Raw genomic sequence first — 12976 nt, 5'->3', positions numbered from 1 at the left:
AATGCAAGCAGTGAAAAGCGAAATAGGAAGAGCTGAAGGGAGGGGTCAAGGGGACAGGGGACAGCTCTGGTGAGGAGGGAGAGAGATGCCTCCTCTTTTTATCTGAAACTGGGAGACAACCACAGAGATGGAGATCCATCAGCGTGAAAATGAGGATGAGCAAGTTCAATTCATCCAAATCAGCCTCCGTCTTCTCAGTAAGACCAGAGTTGGGTTATCTGCCAAGAGTGAGAATAAGATCGAGGAGGTCATTTCCTTGCATTGAACTAATCTGTGCAGTGCTTAGGATGACCAAAAAGCAGATAAAATTAAACCAGGCCACAGGAGCAGCTGGAGAAATAAAATCTGTGCTGCAAGTATAAGGATTCTCTGCCAAGTCTCACTGGTGACTGAGGACTGAAATCTCCCCCACACACACCATGGACAGAGATACAACAGATAGACTCTTTTGTTGTTTTAACATCTTTATTGGAGTATAATTGCTTTACAATGGTGTGTTAGTTTCTGCTTCATAACAAAGTGAATCAGCTATACATATACATATATCCCCGTATCTCCTCCCTCTTGCGTCTCCCTCCCTCCCACCCTCCCTATCCCACCCCTCTAGGTGGTCACACAGCACCGAGCTGATCTCCCTGTGCTATGCGGCTGCTTCCCGCCAGCTATCTATTTTACGTTTGGTAGTGTCTATATGTCCATGCCACTCTCTCACTTTGTCACAGAGATAGACTCTTAATAACCCCTCGTGTCTAAAGTTTCTTTGTGTTCAGGTGTTGAGACATTTGGCAGAGAAATAATGTCTTCCTCACTTGCCAAATGGGAAAACAAAAGGGCAGACAAGTTTTCCTGGTTGGCTTAAGGTCACAGAGAAAATCAGGGCACAACCAGAATTGGTACCCAGGAGACTTATCGATCCAAATTCAGCTCTATTAAACACTTCCCACAAAGGACACCGCTAACAGCCCCAAAGAGTCCCAGACACAGCACAAACTTGGGAAGCATCCAGACCAGGACATGATGCCAGAAGAACAAAGGTTCTCCTAACATGACCTTAGGACACAGCACAGTTCTTCTGGGAATGAGAAGGGAAGTCTCTCTGATAATTCGATTGCAACAGATTGATAGGCTGATGAGATGATGTCCTTCACATACCATAATTATTTAATTTTACTGTTTAACAACTCAGTTTTCACTCTCAATTAATATTTCCTTACTGTCAGAAGTGCAGGGGCTGATGGAAAAAATCAAAAGAGGGTAATTATTGAGTCTGCATTACTGATGAAAAGGGCAACAGGCAGAATGGACCAATCAGCAATTCACTTTTGATTTAGACTTGGGAAGTGAAGACAAGTGACAGCAGCAATCAACATGGCTTGATCTCTAGTGTCAGGATTTTCAGAAGCCCCTCCTTGTGCCTAGTCTCATCAGTAAACTCTGTTAAAAGGAATGGTTTTTAATTTCTTCTCTCTCATCTTCTTTCAGAAACTTCCCCCAGGTCAGGCCAAAGTCTGTCTTGATTTTCACTTCTAAAACGAAATCAAATTGGCTGTCTGCTGAGCCACTAATTGGGAATGCCAACTTCTCATTCATTCATTCCTTGTTCTCCAAAGGCTTACGGAGATCCTACTTTCAACAAGGCAGAGCGTGCATCAGGTGGCACAGTGCCCTCTGGAGACCACCGGGAACGCAGGTGAGATATGGTCTCGGTAAGGGCCATAGAGAGGAGGTGATGAAGAGCAGTCCCTCGGGATATCCTTCGTAAAAGAAGGTGCATCAGCACCTGGGCTTACTGGTTTAGCAGGGAGAGGCAGAGAAGAAAGGCAAAGGCATTCCGGGAGACAGGAGGAGCACGGGCACGGGGTCCCAGATGGAGGACCCTGGATGAGCCAGGGGACCTCGTGCTCCCCAGACTCTTCCACGAGCCCCCAGCACTGATGGGAGCCCAGAGCTGCCCGTGGCAGGCGGACACCCCTTGGGAAGCTCTTCTCAAACGTCACCCGCCACCCCGCCCCCTGTTTGCTTCCCACTCTACTACATATCTGATTTATTTTAATATAAAAGCAACAGTCTTTTGTTTCAAATCTTTGAGTATAGTAGATGCCACAGGGAGAAGCGCTGGCTTTATCCTTCTTCTTCAAATACCCTCAGGCACAGAGAAGCAGGAGCCTGTGAAGTCTCTCCAGTTCTACCAACTATGAACAGAAAGCCGCTCTCAGCCGTTTCCTTATCCAGCCCACCGTCCAGCTGTCCTGCCTTCTGTTTTCCTGACTATATTACTTGGCAGTCGTTATTAGTACCGGGATGCGAGAATATATTTCAAACTCTTCTGTAAATAGCCTGCAATGATCTCTGAAAATGCTTCGCTACTCACTTGACCCAGGAAGCTGACAGAATCATGCAAATCGAGAGGTTCAAATCTCCATGTTCACTGCCCAGACCACCAAAGTGTGCATATCTAAAAACACCGCCAAGCCTCTGAAAGATGTCACTTTGCAGAAGCAATGTGTGCCCCTCCATCATCATGACGGCGGTGGGGCTGGTACAGCACTGGTGGCCCCTAAAGAGTGCTGAGTGTTTTCTGCAAATGCTTTAACACGCAGAGTGTAATGCTGAACTTAAGTGCTCTGATGTCAATTCTCTCTGGGCATTGAGCTCATCCAGGTGAACAAAGCCCCAAGATGTTCCTCCGGATTTACAGAGCTCATGGTCCGATTCACCCCTGCGTGAACTCCCTCTGCCACCATCCAGTGAGCCTTACTGAAAAGGGGCAGATTGTTGCACAGAAAAAAAGATATCGCAGAAGAAACTGAAGAAGCAAAAACTTATGGTGCAAGAATAAATTCAGCATTAAACAAATGCAAATAAAAGCAAAAGAAGAAGAAGAAGTTCAAGTTTAAACACCTTTCCTATCTGAGACATTAATTCACACCATCACCAACACCTCTACTTCCAAAAATAAACCATAAACGTATATAAACGTTTTCCAGCCCATCTGGTTAAATCTGTAGCAATCAATGAACTGTGTTGAACTACAAGGTTTAGTGGAATCGGTTGAATCCAGAAAATGTTCTGTGCTGTCTTACCTGAGCTGGGTGCTGAGCTTCTGCCTCAGAACTCATCCTGATGAAAGGCAAAGTGACTACCTCCAGGAACGCCGCTGTCCTTTAAACAAGCTCGGGGCCGCTGTAAGCTGCATTTTGTCCTTGACGATGAAACATTAAACAGATTAGAGTTTTATCACGAGAGGGAAATACATAATAACACCTTTTTAGGCTATCTGCCCCTGATAGTTGCTAGAGATTCATTACAGGCCATGCTGTTTTGCAAACTTTGAAGATTCTCGTGTTAGTTTCCTGTTTCTGCAAGGGCCCAGGGAGAAAGCTACGCGAGCTTCATCCTAGAAGAGAATTGGATCGATAGACAGCACCGTGAGAGGCAGATCAAGACCACAGACGTGACCACATGTTGCCTTGTCCCTGCGTTTAACATCCCCAAGCATTCTCATGCTCTTTGTCACGTTGTACCCCACAATCCTAGGAAGGGGGTCATTCTCAGGCCTCTTTGACAAATAGGGAAACTGAGGGACAGGCAGAGTGAGCAGGGGACTTGCCCAAAGTCTCAAACCTGGTTGATGGGGCTGGGCTTCCTCTCCGGCTTTGACCAACCAGAGTCATTGGAGGGTTCGGCCACTCACCTCTACAGGCCATTCTTACTCTCTCTATGGTCTTCCTTTCTCTCAACCTTGACCTTTCCCCACCTTGGTTTCTTCCCCCCATCCCTCACCTTCCTTGTCTCCATTTTCAGTTTGCTGTGGACATTGCTTCACACATTCCCTCCTCCGCAATGAATCAGTCTCAGGATTGCACTTACTTTTCCTTCAATTTTGCATTTACACTAGAATCCAATAGAATTCCAGTGACTGACAAGTGTATAGGCATTTTATGACAATGAGAACGACGTCAGGCACAATTTGACCAACAGAACAGTACATCCATGTCCAAAAGTGCCCTATAATGTGTACTGGATTAGAAATCCAGGCTATGATTGGGACAGCTGACTCTTCCTTGAGGGACTGGAGAAAACTACAGTAATAGAGCACTCTTTCATATAGCCCACAACAGATGTATTTCAACAATTCCATCTTTATCCCACAATACCGACCTCCCACCATAGCTCCGTCACAGCATTCCTGCACCTTTCCCAATATTGTTCATTTAATTGCTCCAGAAAAGAACAAAAAGGGGCTTCCCTGGTGGTCCAGTTAAAACGACGCTCTTCCACTGAGATTCCGCATGCCGCGTATGCAGTGCAGCCAAAAAAAAAAAGAAAAAGAAAAGAAAAGAGAAAAAGAAGTCAATTTTATCAACATATATTTGTTCAGGAATCAAGTCTGCAGACTTTAGGTGCTCTGGGCCTAGAGCAGCTGCTTCTCTCTCCTACTGGTCTCTGTTCCTTCAAGAGAGTATACGTTAGATCGTCCCCTGAAAGGAAGGGAAAGTAGGTAACAAGCAAAATTTTATCCACTAGGAATTTTTTTTTTGTAGCTCTTAAGTTTGGGAGGAAACTTGACAATATCTATCAAAAGGCCATGTGTATGTGCCCTTTGACTCAGCAGTTCTGTTGATAGTGGTTCACCCAGGGCAGTGATGATTCTGTGCAAATTAGAAAAAAGAACCCCTTCCTCAAGACATTTTATGTCTATCTGCCAGGAAAGTATCATAATAAGTATTTAAAGTTATGACGTCCACCTGAAACTGACACAACATTGTAAATCAACTCTACTCCAATAAAAACTTTTAAAATATATAAATATAAAATATTTTTAAAATAAAGTTATGATGTCTACAAAGTGATTGGTGCCCACACAGATGAGGCACTTTGTGCAGTGTACAACCTATGCAACTGTATACGTTAACCCTGGTTACCTTGTAAATACATATGAAGAATGACATCAGGATATATGTTAAAAGGTGTTCATTGAAATATTATTTGTAATATCAAATAAATTATTGCAATGTCCATCAGCAGGGGACAGTTTAAATAAATTAGGGTACCTTTGTACAATGGAATACTAGGGAGCATTATAAAACAAATAGAGTAGATCTATATGTGCTGATATATAGAGATGTTCAAGGTATATTATTAAGTAAAAAAATCAAGGTTCAGAGGAAAATATATTATAAATCAATGTACGTAAATTTTTAAAAAGAAATATGTGCTGCTATAGCCATTTTTTTTTTTCTAAAAGGGCACTCAAGAAATCATTAACAGAAGTCTCCTAGGAGGAGAGTAATTGGGTGAAGAAGGAAGCTTTTAGTTCAAATGTATACCTTTTTGTGTAGTTTGAATTTTTCTTACCAAACATATTTATTGCTTTCAATTTAAAAAATCAACAGGGATTATCAGAATAGAAAGTTACAGGTGTTTTTTATTTCATGCACTTTTAAGCATAAAAAAAGTCTAAGACATATTTCTTAATTACTGGGCCCATCCCCCCAAGAGAACACATTAAAAAAATAAGCTGCAGTGTTTTGTTTTGTTTTTTGTAGCAGTGGGGCTGAGGAGGGGAAGGAGGGAGAAGGCTGGTGGAGAAGCAGGAAGGCAGAGCCCTCTGTACATCTTAGGGCATTTTCACCTCTCAATTTGTGCTTCTGAAAACAAGTACTAAAGTCATTTATCTGTTAGACAATGAATATATTTAATCATAGATGAAGAGTATCATTAACTCACCTTTTTCTATTAATTCAGTTCTAGTTGGGTGTAAATTCAGTGCTTCCAGAGTTGCCCATTATTTAAAACCCAGGGACCTGGTAGAAAGCTACTAATTGTGTGTTACTTCACCTTACAGTACAAAATGGGTGTAGAAGAAGGACATTAGCTGTCTTTCTCCCTTTGATTTTGATCCCTAGAGAAAAGAGAGTTCTAATTGTTCCTTTCTATTTGTTCCTGAATTTAAAACTCTATTAGAATAAAAGTAAAGCTGAATTCATTATTACAAATTTTGTGCTAAGAATTCACTTTCCCAAATGAATGTTCATTTAGGCCACAGATACGTTATTCCTCAAAAAAAAAAAAGAGAGAAGGAAAAGAAAGATTGTTCTTGGATGAGCAGAAGTGACATTTAATATAATGAAGTAACATAGCAACCCCAAATCTAACAATAGAGTGACACTTATGTATTTTTTTTAAAAGAACTATTTGTATTTCTTTCAAAAAATATTCCCTCCAGGAACGGATATAGGAGGAGAGCACACTGAATGGGATAAATTTTACAGAACATTTTTTCTACTTCGGAGTTTTGTATTGTGAATCATGCATTTGTTCCAGTGTTAAGGGTATCAGACCAGTGTTAAGGGCATCAGATCCAGTGTTAAGGGTATCAGACCAAGTTATACGCATTCTACACATTGGAAAATAAATAAATACTGAACTCATTCCCGGGCAAGGTCTTCCCTCCACACATTAATGTAACAAATACTCTTTCTACCTTGCTGAATTTCTGTTTGGAGACCGATTATTTAGAGGCCAGTATTTATTTGCTGACAATATTTGCCTTGGTTGCCCTGACTGTGTCGTTAAACAAATATTTATTCATTCAATAAACATTTATTGAGATTCTCCTTGGTGCCATGCTCTCTGCCCAACACGAGGGCATAGGGAATATAAAGATAAATATACAAATAAAAATATCAATACATGATCCCTGCCCTCTGAGAGGTCACAGGCTGGGAGCCTAAGGGCTCTTCTGGTTGTTTGTTCTGTACAATCAGGGGCAGGACTAATGTAAGGCAAGAGAGACACCTAGGACAGAATTCTAGGAGACGCCCGCTCTCCAGGGTGTGCAAAATGCAGACGGCATTACCTGGCCCCCTGGCTGCCTAACCTCCCCACATGGCCTCCTCTTCCTTTCTGCTGCCCTTCTCCCAATTCACTGACACACTCACTGTTATCTCAGTCACTTCCCCCCAAAATGTCTACACTCGGTGTCTATTTTTCATGCCCAGGTTACCCTCCCTGTAACCACTGCTTGTTTAACCACTTCTTCCAGGTCTTGTTCAAACCCCACCCTGAAAGTCCTGCCCAGGCCTAACAGCCTGGTCAGTTTCTCCCCATGCACTTGCACTCCTGCAATGGCCTTTATCACTAGCCAATTTTTGAAAAATAATTTTGATTTCTTTGGAGACACTGCTTTGGGAGAGATCCTTGGTGTTCTCCTTACTTGCTATAAGTAATAAATCCTTCCTTCTCCTGAAAAAAATTTTTTTTTAATTTTTAAAATTGAAGTATCTTTTTTTTTTAAAGATTTATTATTTATTTATTTATATTTGCCTGCGACACGTGGGATCTTAGTTCCCTGACCAGGGATCGAACCCACGTCCCCTGCATTGTAAGGCAGATTCTTTACCACTGGACCACAAGGGAAGTCCCGAAGTATCATTTGTTTATTTGTTTGTTTGTTTTGTTGTTTGGTTTTTTGGGTTTTCTTGGGCCACGCTGCAGCTTGCATGATCTAGGTTCCCTGACCAGGGATTGAACCTGGGTCATGGCAGTGAAAGCATGGAGTCCTAACTACTGGACCACCAGAGAATTCCCTAATTGAAGTATAGCTGATTTACAATGTTTCAGGTGTATAGCAAAGTGATTCAGTTGTATGTATGTATGTATGTGTGTGTGTGTGTGTGTGTGTGTGTGTATAAAATATTCCTTTTCAGATTCTTTTCCATTATAGGTGATTACAAGATTATCACTAGCCAACTTGTATTCAAATTATCATTATTATTTTTATTTTTATTTTTTTGCGGTACGTGGGCCTCTCACTGTTGTGGCCTCTCCCACTGCGGAGCACAGGCTCCGGACGCGCAGGCTCAGCGGCCATGGCTCACAGGCCCTGCCGCTCCGCAGCATGTGGGACCTTCCTGGACCGGGGCACGAACCCGTGTCCCCTGCATCGGCAGGCGGACTCTCAACCACTGCGCCACCAGGGAAGTCCTATATTCAAATTATTACATCGGAACCTATCCCCCTGACCCAGAGTTGGGAGGCTGTGGAAAGCAAGGCCTGTGTTCCAGTCTTTGCAGACCTCACTCCAAACCTGTGGGACTCAGCACAGTGCTTTACACATGTGTGTGTCTTAGTCCATTCAGGCTGCTATAACAAATTACTGCAGACTGGGTGGCTCAACAACAAACATTTATTTCTCACAATTCTGGAGACAGTAAAATCCAAGATCAAGGAGCCAGCAGGTGTGGTGTCTTGTGAGGGCTAGCTTCCTGGTTTGCAGACAGCTGTCTTCTTGCTGTGTCCTCACATGGCGGACAGCAGAGAGAGAAGCAAGCTCTCTCTCAGCTCTTCTTTGTAAGGGCACTAATCCCTTTCCTGAGGGCTCCACTCTCGTGACCCAATCACCCCCCAAAGGCCCCACCTCCAAACACCATCACATTGGGAACTAAGTTTCAACATATGGATCTGGGAAAGGATGCAAATATTCGGTCCATTAGAGCAGACTTTTAGCAAATGATTCCTTCATTTATCTGAATCTTTACAACCTTCAGCACATATTTAGTGTTTCTTTTTGCTTTAACAAAAGCAAACATTGGTTTGAGGCATTTGCAACACTTGAGTTTAATTCTACAGAAGCGAGGTAGAACTGTAATAAGTTAGCTTGCTAAAAAATAATGCGTTTTCTTATTTCCCAGCAGCTAATTAAATGCAATAAGAGCTTAAGTAAATGGATCTTTTGCTGAGCAGAAATTTCATTTGCATGGGCGGTGTTGGGGGGGAGAGTAAATTGTTCATGACCAGCTAGGCTCTCTCTTTATTGTATAAAAGATGGCCACTGGGTGAAGGTCTCCACGGCTACTTTGGGGCTGGCGGGGATAACACCACTATTGAATGGCTCCTAATAAGGAATCACACTGGTGACCCTCCTCAGACTGGGAAGCAACAGCAAGATCTTCTCTTTACTGGTGTTGATCATGTGGAATGGAATAGAATTGGATGCAGCCAATTTCATAAGCAGCGTTCCCTATGTATTACTAACACACACCACTCCCTCATTGTTGGAAACACCACACATGCACCACAAATGGCCATCTAAGTGTACAGTTACAGTACTTCTCCAGATGGTGTCCTGGAGGAGTTAGTGGCCTGGGACCCTTAGCATAGCTCTACTAATGGCATTTGCTCTATACAATGACATTTGATCTATCACAATTATTTCGGTATTGATCCCACCTGAGCTTTTGTGAAATCCATCCTGGAATTAACTTAATGGCCAAAGCTTGAATCTGCCCAATCACTGGAACTCAGGAGTCACCCTTCCCTCTTCTTGCTGTTTCCTTACAATAAGAACCTGCTGGATGAGATGTTTGTCTTCATGGTGTGACTGGATGATGCAGAGTAATTTTGCCAAAATAGTTTAGGCAAGCAAATTCAAAATACTGAATGGAAACCCCGTGTATTTTTGGGAAGATCTTAAATAAAGCTCTTTGTTTTTCCTCCCTCCTCCCTGCACATCCAGGCATCACTCCTCTTCTACCTAAAATGTGTAAAAATCAAAATAAGCACCACATGCTGAATGTAGAACAGAACAGTGTTTTTCTAGTCCATGATGACTTTACAACTGCGATCAAAATAGGTCTTGTCAACCCGGAATGGTTCCAAATTTGGAAGTCCCAGAGCACATTCAGGAGTTGTGCCTTGAAATGTAGCAACATTATTGCCAGAGGGTAAATAAAGGGAAATTCATGCTGCTAGGTATATGTGCTTCTGAACTTATGTAAGATCAATGAGATTTTTAAATTAGTTAATTGGAAGTTGGTTGTTTGAAAGGAGATAGGAACGAAGAATCATTGATTTTATCTGCTTACAAATTTTGACTTTAGGGCTTCCTAAAAGTATGGAGCTTCCTCAAAAAATTAAAAATATATCTGCCAAACCTATCTATGAAGCAGAAACAGACTCAGAGAACAGACTTGTGGTTGCCAAGGGGGAGGCGGGGTGAAGGAGGGATGGATTGGGAGTTTGGGATTAGCAGATGCAAACTGTTATATATAGGATGGATAAACAAGATCCTACTGTATAGCACAGGGAACTATATTCAGTATCATGTGATAAACCATAATGGAAAAGAATATGAAAAAGAATATATATATGTATAACTGAATCACTTTGCTGTAGAAGAAATTTTGCTTCACAGAGATTAACACATTGTAAATCAACTATACTTCAATAAAATTTTTAAATAAATAAATAAATAAAATCTTTTTCATAAAGTCCAGTTTTCTTTTTTGCAACTTAGTTTTCCTCAATAAGTTAACTGTCTTTACTTTTCCTATTAATACCTTTCCCACCTATTTGAACCAATATCATTCAATTGTTTTACAAACATTGACAAAGCTCTTATTTTGTGCCTCATTCTGGGAATATAAAGATGGAGAAGAAACCGTTTTTTTGTCTACAAGCAGTTTATAATCTAGGAGAGAGACAGATTTATAAGTCAATAACGTATAAGAAATAGGGTGTCATAGGTGCTACCAGAGAATTATAAAGGTGAAGGGGAGAGAAAGGCAGGAGTGGTCACTTCTTGAGCAGATAAGAGTCAGAATTCTAAGAATCTGAGTCATTAACATCAGACAGCTTCTCCAGAACTAGCAGTTTCTGGTTTGAGTGTATCTTCGAGGGACTCGTTCAGATGTGTCTGCCCTTAGTTAACTGCATATGTCATAAACTCTTCAGTTAAAGATTTGTTAGCTGGGGAAAGTCTTTGTGTTTTCAGTGATGACAGATATGTTAGTCATTGCCTATCATGATGATCTCTGGTTTATGGGAAGATAGCCAAAGAGGGAATTTAATTTCCCAGTTTCCTTCAGGGTCAATGGGAGATCACTCACTTTTCTGCCTTTTGGCCACGTGGCTCCCCTGACACACTTTTGTACACAACACTAGCAGGTAAGCAGGCATCTACTCGTGATCACCAGCTTCTGAATTCACTCCCTCAGCTTTTAGCTAAATATGGATGAAATTTAAAATTCAGTGACTTCTTATATCAACTAGTGTTTCCGAACTGCAGACTGTGACTCATTAATAGGTTATGAAATCAATTCAGTGGGTCTTCATCAGCTTTTTAAATAAGAAGTAGAATAGAAAAAGAAAACAGAATAGAAAAATCAGAATTCATTTCACCCAGTAAGATAAAAATCGTTCGGTGAAACTTTTTTTCCGGTTTTACGTGTGTATAGTCACAATGTAAAATGTATTTCTTACTGTGTCACAGGGAGAAAGTTAAGCCACTGAACTAGATCCTAATCCTCATAAAGGCACTTATTAGCCATCTAGCAAATATTTGTCGAATTGACCGAATTTGTATGTGTTTGTGGATTTACTCAACAAATATTAAGTCTGCATGTGTCAGTATGATACTGACCATTGCAACCCTTTATTTAAATTTTGTAAAAATGAAGGACAAGAGCAGGTTTTCAAAGGTTAATCAGATTCAGTAAATGCTCTTTTTTTAGGGAAAAATCAATCCATTTACCATGACTGCTTTATAACCTTTAATCTGGCTTAACCCCCCACCTGCTGTATAAAACAGACCCTAAGGTCTCTAAGCGATGTTCAGAAACAGATCTTACGAAAGTGTGAAGCCCATGGGTCCTTAGTAAACAAAGCCTTCAGATCCTTATCTGTCCGCTGCTGGTCCAAACCCCTCCCTCACAGTCAACCCGAGCAGGTGGGCACAAGTGTCCTTGCCCCCAGCAAAGAGGTTGTCACAGGTGCCTAGTGTCACAGGTGTCCCTAGTGTTCCTTTTTCAGGCCTTGGATGCTGAGTGCTGATCTTTCCTGGCTATGGTGGACCCCACCCCACCGGCACTGCCACCAGAGGTTGGGCTCTTCCTGGAAGCCACATTCTCTCACTGTCCAGGACTATCACGATTCTCAGTGCCCATGAGGGTCACGTGCTGTACCCAGCTTGCCAGACCTGGGCCAAGCTGAAAGGTGCCTGCACCATCGCAACGACTCTTCTGTTCTTCCATCTCCCTGCCTGCGTGGGGTAGATTGTCCTACGAATTCTCAAGTTCTCTGCCTGTGGGTGCACAGTGGGTGGAGGGAGTGCTGGGAGCTGGCCGCGGGGTGAGGAGTCATGGCAGAGGCATCCGGTGAAGAATGCAGTTGGTGACTAAGACTCCGCCTCCGACCGCTTGCAGCCTGGTGGAGGGCAGGGTACCATGATGGTCCACAGATAACCTGAGCAACCAGGGTATTGGGCAAGACTCTCAGAGATCCCCTCCTCCCTCACCCTCCCTACTCCAAAGTAGAGTGCACCACCTGTGCCCCAGTAGCAGGGACCAGGGCTCTAAGGTTTCACAGCTGCCGCCACGACATGTGTGCGAGTGCTTCCTGGAGCAGGGGCTTATCACCTCCCCAGGCCCCACCCCTGAAGGTCAGGCACGTTCCTATCAACTAAGCTCCAAAGCTTGGGCAACCCTTACGAAAGTCCACCTTGGGTCAGTTAGGCTCTGAACAACCTTTGCTGCTTTTCTGAGCTTTCTGAAACTCCCTGGCAAACAGGCAAAGTGTGAATGCTTTCACAGTAAGCAGTCAACGTTCTGAGAGCCCTCTTTGCCTCTGACCTGAACCAGATGTACCTTATGCTGAAGGTGAGTGGGTTTGCAGGTGCGTCTCAGCCTTGTTCCCAATCAAACCCTTGGTTGTGGCTGGTTCCCCTTCCTCTCTGCCAAGACTTCCCCAGGCCCCGGGACGCCAAGGACATCTGTTGCCTCTGTTGCCTGCCTCTCATGTGAGGCCATTCCTATCCTGAGCCAGGAAAAGAGCATCCCGGTCAACAGGCAGCCAGGGCTGAACTGTCTTGTCTTACAAATTCTCCCAGTGTCTCGTCATTGTGGACACTCCCTAGTTTGTTCTGTGCAGAGAGTCCAGAGCCCTCTAGATTTCTGTGGGGAGCACAGATATGGCT

Source organism: Lagenorhynchus albirostris, chromosome 14 (genome assembly GCF_949774975.1).
Source record: "Lagenorhynchus albirostris chromosome 14, mLagAlb1.1, whole genome shotgun sequence".
NCBI classification, from domain to species: domain Eukaryota; kingdom Metazoa; phylum Chordata; class Mammalia; order Artiodactyla; family Delphinidae; genus Lagenorhynchus; species Lagenorhynchus albirostris.
The sequence above is the reverse complement of the archived record's forward strand: the minus strand, read 5'-3'. Positions refer to the sequence as shown.